Here is a 10,811-nt window from a genome sequence, read left to right on the forward strand (position 1 = left end):
CGCTGTGTTAACAATTACAATTGAATAAAACCCTACAGAACATTTATTCTGATTTTGATGCATAACAAAAAGAATTTACACATTAGAGAACGGAAAAATGGACAAAAACAAAACAAATTAAAATTCCGCGAAATTCCAGTAATGATTTTTGCGCATGAACGTCATCTCAAAACATGACGTCATACGAATGAAAACGTCAAAGCTGAAGGTTTTTCTATTGCGTTTACCTTCTAAACTCGGATACAATTGCATTAAAATAAAGTATTGAGGTAGGTGTTGTTAGTTTTCTGGTCTATTGCAATATTCGCACATTTACTGATTTCAGCAAGTCAACATGGCGGCTCCTTGGTTACAACATGTCAACAGTGAATTTGACGGTAACTTACGATAAAAAATGCAAATCTAAAATCGCAAATGTTGGGTTTACTGAGAAGTAAAAAAAGTAATCACGCGGTTAGTTAAGAAATCATTCATGCAGGTTTATTAGATTTGTTTTACATTTATCGAACAGTGGGTAAAATAGAACAGCCACACACACGGTATACCCATCATCGCTTCAGTTTTTTAATGATCGTATTTGTCCTATTAGAATCGAAATAATTCATGGAAGCCATAGATTTGTTGTAAATTTACACATGGCCTGGGCCGTGATATTCGTTAATTTTATCCCTCGCTAACGCTCAGGATAAAATTCGAATATCACGGCCCAGGCCATGTGTAAATTTCCAACAAATCTATGGCTTCCATGAATTATTTCTTAAATCCTGTCAGGTCCTGAGGAAGGGTATTAGGTAAGGATCGGTCACATTGAAAGAAAAGAAACCGTGATTGTAGTTACATCAATGGTTAAATATTCGTCATCATCGATGAACCAGATAGTCAAAAACGATCAACCAAATGGGGATGACGTCAATAAAATTAAAGAAAGGATGATATACTAGTAATCATAACCATTTGAAATTCGTTGTTAATTCGCTTCATTGTATGCTGCAACCCCTCCCCAATCAAGGAAATAATGATAAAAAATGGACGCTATGGAATAAATTATAATAATTCTATGGTTTATGATACCAATGTTCTTAAGCAGATGTGCATTTCGTTGGTGCGTGTCTCCATGGATGCTCGAGGTTATCATATATGAGAAATGGAAGCTTAAAAATATAAGCTACTTTGAAGATATTCTTATTTGTATATTGAATGAATAGCACGGAACCTGCAATAGACTCTGAATTATCATACATGTATATATAGACATTGCAATTTTACGATTACATGTAAATTGTATACATTTTAACAAACAATTAAAGTAGTATATTTATATTTATTTGAATTGCATGCATTCACATTTAATTTAAGATCCTTTAAAATCCTAAATACGCTAACGGAAACATCTAAGTCAAAGAGTCAACAAAATGAGTCAATCTCTTTGTTAGGAACATAATCATACACCTAAAAAGTAATCTTGTATAATTTAGTAAGTTTAAAAGATCAACTGAAATTGTAAACCATAATTATTTATTTGATTCGTAATCGTGGCTTTTATTTCATTTTAAATCAATTAAAAAATTACTAAAAGTCAAATAATTTCATATTTCATCTGTCTTTATTCATACGATTTTGAAATTAAGACCTAGGGTTCATGCCAGAAATAGACATTTGTCAAAATGTCACTATCAAAAATAGAACAAAATCAGAAAAAAATACAGAATAGACGACTATTCTGTTATCTTAGGATCAAAAACTGCGAAAACACGTGGAAAGTAATCATGAGTTTATGGAGAGTCGATTTTAGTATTTCTTCTTCATATCTCTGTTTGGTCAGTTCTTTATGTAAGGTTTGCATCGTTAATTAATTTTTCATTGTGTGAACACAAACGAGTATAACGAAGTTAACCAAGAGTCAAACTTAACAATAGATTAATTAGGTTTTTTCTATATCATTTGACTCAAATTCAATAAAAATACAACCGAAACTCTAATATACGATCGCATGCATATGGCGAAATGTAAACAAGATAACGCGAATCAGAAACTCTTACGACTGTACACATTTCCCTAAAAGCAGAATCGCAAATTACATTCATCCACCATTTGAATGCGTATTTATGTAAGTATCGGTACGCCATTAAACGAAATAAAAAGTTTCAGTCCTGTGTAGATTGTAGTACGATGGATACTGTAATGCTCTTATTAATGTATCCACTTAACTTAAATATAATGAAAGAGAGGTAAACTATCCTTAAGAGACTTCCAAAATGTCTTGGTAATGAAGACAAATAACGACGAAAAGACAAACCAGAGTTCACAAAGACACAATCTAGATAACTAACGACTGGGTAACATGAACCCCCAAACAGGTGCTCCGGAAGAGCAAGCTGATCCAGTTCTACTTTTGACACACATTTCTTGATTCAGTAGATCACATTCGAGGAAAAATAAAAAGGATAGTGGTTACAACAATTGGAACTATCCGTCGTCGCTGTGACAAAGATAATTAGTAAGTCAACCAACTTATGATAGCCTTCTAAAAAAATTGGAAACATTATTTGATGAAATGTTAGTGGTATATATTCTATCAAACCATAGCTATAATATATTTAAAATCCTAAACACGCGAAATGAAATATTTTAAGTCAAAGAGTCAACAAATTTATATAAGCTCTTTGTTACCAAAATAATTACACATTATCAAAATAATGTTGAATAATTAAGGAAGATTAAAAGATCAACTGAAATTGTAAACCATAATTATTTGCTTGATCTTATATTTTGGTTTTAATGTCCTTTTAAATCAGTAACAAACATTCCAATAATCACTAATTTAATCTGTTTTCATTCATAAGGTTTAAAATTAACACCTAGGGTTCATGCAATTAACAGACATTTGTTTTTAAAAGAATTTGTTAAATGTCTGAATTGAAAAGAGAATGGTACAATTTTTTCCCACAACGACACCAAAACAATCATCTTCCTTCGAAGTGGTATAAATTTACTGCACTTTTAAACTTGGTTAATTGCTCAAGATAACTTGATTTTAATTTCTATCTAAACTTTTTATATGTGGTAGATCATTAAACATATTTACACCCATGAAAGGAGAAAATAGGAAATTGACAACCAGAAAAATACAGATTTTGTCAATAAAACAGTTTAGGTGGACTTAATTGCTTTATTGTTAAATTCTGTAGATATATATATATTTAACTTGAATTCGTTTGTCGGTAAACGATTTGATTCCATACAACAGGTTAAAAATGCAGTCCTTGAAGGTTTACTGACTGTATTCTCATAACAGAATCATGCCTGTATGTAATAATAATTGGACACCAAAGAATACCTGATATGAAAATATGTGATTGGTAAATAGTACAGTTGTTCTTTACTTCTACGTTTATTAGGAAATAATTTTCAAAACACCACAACATTTATTTCGATAACTGACTTGCTTATCTAGATTTTAAAACCGTCGTTAGAATTGCAGTTTTGGCTACATTAACCAACATCTACGTTAGAATATATTTATATGACACAGTTAAAGATATGACAATCTTCAATCCCTACGTAGTTTCTTTCTTTTTTTGTAACTTGGCTTTGGTTGAAATATAAAATCATGAAATTCAAAAAAACTACACACATAGATAATACATTCATATAAGTCGTGCCATATTAATACCACCAGTTTTGTTCCTTTATGAGTTCATGCGATGACATTGGTTTTTGTTCACTTCTGTATCTACTAATGAATGAGATTTGAACACTGTTAAACAATGTTGCCTCTAATATATAACTCCAGTTATTGTGTACGTAGTTACAAAGATACTCAACAATTACAGTCTTTCGGGATACAAGTAATTGCACTGTTATAAAGTAGTGATACGGATGAGACAGTTGTCTCCTATCTATACAGAAGGTTTAATGCAATGATCTTCCCGAATTGACTGGACGTACACAGAAATATTTGCCACTGGTTTTTACTCAAACATCGATTCACTCATAAATGCATTACTAAAAAAATGTGTGGGCTAAAATTGTATGTTTGTCTAGTATCTCAGATCCGTTATAATACACTTAGAAATATAAATTAAAAAAAAAAAAACCCTCCTTTTGCCAAATACTCCTTCGAGAAAAAAAACCAACAAAAGAAAAAGAAACAAACAGAACAGATAGAAATGTAGTGATCCTTAACATCTCAATCCTTTTTCTTCGTCTGTAAGCAAACTGATGCAACCTATGTTTTTCTAATGCGTACTCGAGACATCTTTAGTATCTTTGAAATAATGCAAATCATCAAAATGGCTTTCATAAAGGAGCAACAACTGAACTTCAAAAAAAAGGGGGCGGGGGTCTGAGTCTGATTTGTTTTCTCTCGCGCGAACGTTTTTATTCATTTTTTTTTCGATGCTAGCACTCAAATGTTTTTTTCAATATTTAACACTACAATGTGTGGGAAAGCTCTGGATTCAGAATTGTTTTTTTTTATCAAATTGGGGATCAGAATATTCGTTTCCCTCTCTTTTTGAAGTCAAATGGTCGTTTCTTAACTGCTAGAAAAGTTGTCCGAAAATTTTTGCATTCGGTTTTACGTAATGAACATTTAAATGACATATAGTTTACAAGTGTGAACAAATCTTATGTACAGGTAATTAAACAAGGTGTAAAATTGTGAACAAATTTAATGTGAAACCATTGTACATTACATTAAACTAGTTCTAAACATATTTACTGTACATGGCGTTTGGTGTGAACACGGCCTTAGTCATGAATATGACAGTTGTTATCCATTCATGTTTGAGCTTTTGATTGTGAAATTTGATTATGGATTTTCCGTTTCGAAATTTCCACGGAGTTCAGTATTTTGTTATTTTTCCGTTTACAATGCAAATGACGAAGCATAAACAAAATTAACCGTCTCATTTTTTCACATTATTCCTAAGGCGAACACACAAAGTTGCTTGCATCTAGCAAATATCTAATTGGGTATTTATGGGAATATCATTACGGTACTAAACGGATGAAAAGTGTCAGTTCTGTGGTTTTTTTTTATATTATGAATAGAGTTATGCTTTCATAAATGTATTCATATAACTTGCTAAATATGACAAAATAGAGACGAAAGATATCAACAAGACATTCAAATTATTAATTCTAAAACAAGAAAACAATGCCATGTCAATAGACGAAAAAAGACGAAAAAGCGAACAACAGTACACAAAATACAACATTGAAAACTAAAACATTAAGCAACACCACGAATACCCCAAAATAAATAACCGTGTATCCTCTCAGGTCCTGAGGAAGGGTATTAGGTAAGGATCAATCACATTCAAAGAAAAGAAACCGTGATTGTAGTTACATCTATGGAATAAATTATAATAATTCTATGGTTTATGATACCAGTGTTCTTGAGCAGATGTGCATTTCGTTGGTACGTGTCTCCATGGATGCTGGAGGTCATCATATATGAGAAATGGAAGCTTAAAAATATACGCTACTTTGAAGATATTCTTATTTGTATACTGACTGAATAGCACGGAACCTGCAACAGACTCTGAATTATTATACATGTATATATAAACATTAAAATTCTACGATTACATGTAAATTGTATACATTTTAACAAACAATTAAAGTAGTATATGTATATTTATTTGAATTGCATACATTCACATTTAATTTAAGATCCTTTAAAATCCTAAATACGCTAACGGAAACATCTAAGTCAAAGAGTCAACAAATGAGTCAAGCTCTTTGTTAGGAACATAATCATACACCTAAAACGTAATCTTGTATAATTTATTAAGTTTAAAAGATCAACTGAAATTGTAAACCATAATTATTTATTTGATTCGTAATCGTGGCTTTTATTTCATTTAAATCAATTCAAAAATTACTAAAAGTCAAATAATTTCATATTTCATCTGTCTTCATTCATACGATTTTGAAATTAAGACCTAGGGTTCATGCCAGAAATAGACATTTGTCAAAATGTCACTATCAAAAATAGAACAAAATCAGAAAAAATACAGAATAGACGACTATTCTGTTATCTTAGGATCTAAAACTGCGAAAACACGTGGAAAGTAATCATGAGTTTATGGAGAGTCGATTTTAGTATTTCTCCTTCATATCTCTGTTTGGTCAGTTCTTTATGTAAGGTTTGCATTGTTAATTAATTTTTCATTGTGTGAACACAAACGAGTATAACGAAGTTAACCAAGAGTCAAACTTAACAATAGATTAATTAGGTTTTTTCTATATCATTTGACTCAAATTCAATAAAAATACAACCGAAACTCTAATATACGATCGCATGCAAATGGCGAAATGTAAACAAGATAACGCGAATCAGAAACTCTTACGACTGTACACATTTCCCTAAATGCAGAATCGCAAATTACATTCATCCACCATTTGAATGCGTATTTATGTAAGTATCGGTACGCCATTAAACGAAATAAAAAGTTTCAGTCCTGTGTTAATTGTAGTACGATGGATACTGTAATGCTCTTATTAGTGTATCCACTCAACTTAAATATAATGAAAGAGAGGTAAACTATCCTTAAGAGACTTCCAAACTCTTTATTAGAAAACAAACTGACAATGTCTTGGTAATAAAAACGAATAACGACGAAAGACAAACCACAGTACACAAAGACACAATCTATGTAACTAACGACTTGGTAACATGAACCCCCCAAACAGGTGCTCCGGAAGAGCAAGCTGATCCAATCTACGTTTGACACACATCATGTCGCCCATGTAAGTACACATTTCTTGATTCAGTAGATCACATTCGAGGAAAAATAAAAAGGATAGTGGTTACAACAATTGGAACTATCCGTCGTCGCTGTGACAAAGATAATTAGTAAGTCAACAAACTTATGATAGCCTTCTAAAAAAAATTGGAAACATCTATATGATTAAATGTTAGTTGTATATATTCTATCAAATCATAGCTATATCTATAATATATTTAAAATCCTAAACACGCCAAATGAAATATTTTAAGTCAAAGAGTCAACAAATTCATATAAGCTCTTTCTTACCAAAATAATTACATATTATCAAAATAAGGTTGTATAATTAAGAAAGATAAAAAGATCAACTGAAATTGTAAACCATAATTATTTGCTTGATCTTATATTTTGGTTTTAATGTCCTTTAAATCAGTTTCAAAAATTCCAATAATCACTAATTTAATCTGTTTTCATTCATAAGGTTTAAAATAAACACCTAGGGTTCATGCAATTAACAGACATTTGTTTTTATAAGAATTTGTGAAATGTCTGAATTGAAAAGAGAATGGTACAATTTTTTCCCACAACGACACCAAAACAATTATCTTCCTTCGAAGTGGTATAAATTTATTGCACTTTTAACTTGGTTAAGTGCTCAGATAACTTGATTTTTATTTCTATCTAAACTTTTTATATGAGGTAGATCATAAACATATTTACACTCATGAAAGGAGAAAATAGAAAATTGACAAACAGAAAAATACAGATTTTGTCAGTAAAACAGTTTAGGTGGACTTAATTGCTTTATTGTCTAATTCTTTAGATATATATATATTTAACTTAAATTCGTTTGTCGGTAAACGATTTGATTCCATACAACAGGTTAAAAATGCGAAGTCTTAAAAGTTCACGGACTGTATTCACATAGCAGAATCATGCCTGTATGTAATAATGATTGGACACCAAAGAATACCTGATATTTAAATATGTGATTGGTAAATGGTACAGATGTTCTTTACTTCTACGTTTATTAGGAAATTAATTTTCAAAACACCACAACATTTATTTCGAAAACTGACTTGCTGATCTGGATTTTACAACCGTCGTTAGAATTGCAGTTTTGGCTACATTAACCAACATCTACGTTAGAATATATTTATATGACACAGTTAAAGATATGACAATCGTCAATCCCTACGTATTTTCTTTCTTTTTTTGTGTAACTTGGCTTTGGTTGAAATATAAAATCATGAAATTCAAAAAAAACTACACACATAGATAATACATTCATATAAGTCGTGCCCTATTAATACCACCAGTTTTGTTCCTTTAAGAGTTCATGCGATGACATTGGTTTTTGTTCACTTTTGTATCTACTGATGAATTTATGAGACGTGCCCTATTAATACCACCAGTTTTGTTCCTTTAAGAGTTCATGCGATGACATTGGTTTTTGTTCACTTTTGTATCTACTGATGAATTTATGAGACGTGCCCTATTAATACCACCAGTTTTGTTCCTTTAAGAGTTCACGCGATGACATTGGTTTTTGTTCACTTCTGTATCTACTAATGAATGAGATTTGAACACTGTTAAACCAATGTTGCCTCTAATACATAACTCCAGTTATTGTGTACGTAGTTACAAAGATACTCAACAATTACAGTCTTTCGGGATACAAGTCATTGCACTGTTATATAGTAGTGATAAGGATGACACAGTTATCTCCTATCTATACAGAAGGTTTAATGCAATGATCCCCGACAAATGATTGAAATGAATCATATCAACGGAGAGATTTGTAATTTTATCACAACCATTATGAAGATGATGATGATGTTTGCTATGTCTGTCATGGTCAAGAAGAAGTGATCGTTCTCTGCATTCTACATTATTTATATCTGTGAACCATGTTGCTTCCGACGCCATACTCAGGCTTTAGTACAGGATTTTCACATTATTTAAGGAATTTATTCATCCTACCAAACATCAATATTGAACAAAAATACCAGTGCATTAATTATTTGTATAATATTTAAAATTATAATTTAGTTCAACAACCACATGACAAGATGAGAGTCATTTGACATCCAACTGAGGAAGGATATTACTTATCCGAAATATTTAATATTTGTTAATGATTTTACTATTTTTCGATGATGCTGTACCCTTTTAGATTTGCTTATTATATATCATATTTTATAGTGTACTGTATCATATTAATATAATCCATAGCCTCGTTAGATTTATCGTTGGCTATTATTCAGACATTTAATTTATATGCATAGTTGCACTTGTGCTAGTTCCCAATTCACATATAATCCTGCTGGCCACGTTATTACCGGTGACCTTAACATTGTTAATAACACTTCTCTACGAAATATTTATCGAAAGGTCCGAAATATCGTGAGCCTAAATCCATCAATTGGAAATACAACTTTAAAATTTTGATGGATTCAGTCGAGGATTATGCAGGCAATGGACCAAACGTGAAAAGGAAGACGTAGACACTCTATCCGAATGGATTAAGGCAGTGAGGTCGTTAATACAAATCAGATTAAGAAATTGAATGGGTCCATCAATGCCCATGCTACGTCAATCTTTAAAGACCCAATGTTGCTTAACACTTTCCGACCTCCACGATAAATATGTTGTTGTCCCGCAGACAAAGCCCCAAATAACATCGTTTTTGTCTGTAAAAGTCACTACATTAATTGCTTGATAAACGAATTAGGTATAGACAATTCATCTGGAAACTCAACATATACCCTCACGACACTTACCAAAGAGGAAATCCTGGATAATCATAGGTCTGTTCTTTGTTCCTTTGGTATTTCAACCAAAGATGAAGAACTGGATCTTCCATCACTGTATTGGATACCTAAACTACATAAGTGTTCTTACAAACAACGGTATATTGCTGGGTCTTCCAAGTGCTCCACGAAACCTTTTTCTAAATTATTAACATCTATTTTATCAGCAATCAAAGACGGGCTTCATAGTTATTGTGAAACTGCCTATTCTAGAGGTAGCGGTGAATCAGATGTGGATACTTAAAAATTCCAAAGATCTTTTAGAGTACATACAATCTAACTCTCTTTCATCTTGTAACAGTATTAAAACATTTGACTTTTCTAATCTTTACACAAGTATTCCACATTCCAAACTAAAAAACAAATTGAAAGAGTTGGTATTACTTTGCTTCATAAAAAAGAATGGCCAACGTAGATACAAGTATCTTGTCTTAGGGAGGAATAAATCATACTTTGTAAAGAATCACTCTGATTCAAACAAAAAATTCTCTGAAACCGATATTATCAAGATGCTTGATTTCTTGATTGACAACATATTTGTAACGCTCGGAGAGACGTGTTTTTCAACAGACTGTCGGCATCCTAATGGGACCAAATTGTGCCCCTCTACTTGCCGACGTGTTTCTTTATTATTATAAGGCTGATTTCATGCAGGAACTTCTTAGGAAGAAAGATAAGAAGTTAGCAATATCCTTTAACTCTACTTTCTGCTATAAAGATGACGTTCTTTCACTAAAACAATTCAAAATTTGGTGACTATGTGGAACGCATCTATCCCATCGAATTGGAGATAAAGGATACTAGAGATACAGTTAAGTCGGCTTCATATCTTGACTTACATCTAGAAATTGACAATGAGGGTCGGTTGAAAACAAAACTTTATGACAAAAGAGATGATTTCAGCTTTCCAATTGTGAACTTTCCATTTCTAAGTAGCAACATTCCAGCAGCACCTTCATACGGGGTATATATCTCCTAATTGATACGATATTCCCGTGCTTGCATTTCCTATCATTATTTTCTTGATAGAGGGTTACTGCTCACAAGGAAGCTATTAAACCAAGAGTTCCAAATGGTGAAGTTGAAATCATCCCTTCGTAAATTTTACGGACGCCATCACGAGTTGGTTGACCGTTATGGAATAACCGTTTCACAAATGATATCGGATATGTTCCTTACGTCGTAACTACAATCCCCTTCCCTTTCATGAATGTGACCTACCGAATTAGACTATTTACCGGATTTGTAATCACATAAGCAA

Source organism: Mytilus edulis, unplaced genomic scaffold (genome assembly GCF_963676685.1).
Source record: "Mytilus edulis unplaced genomic scaffold, xbMytEdul2.2 SCAFFOLD_1288, whole genome shotgun sequence".
Classification (NCBI taxonomy): Eukaryota; Metazoa; Mollusca; class Bivalvia; order Mytilida; family Mytilidae; genus Mytilus; species Mytilus edulis.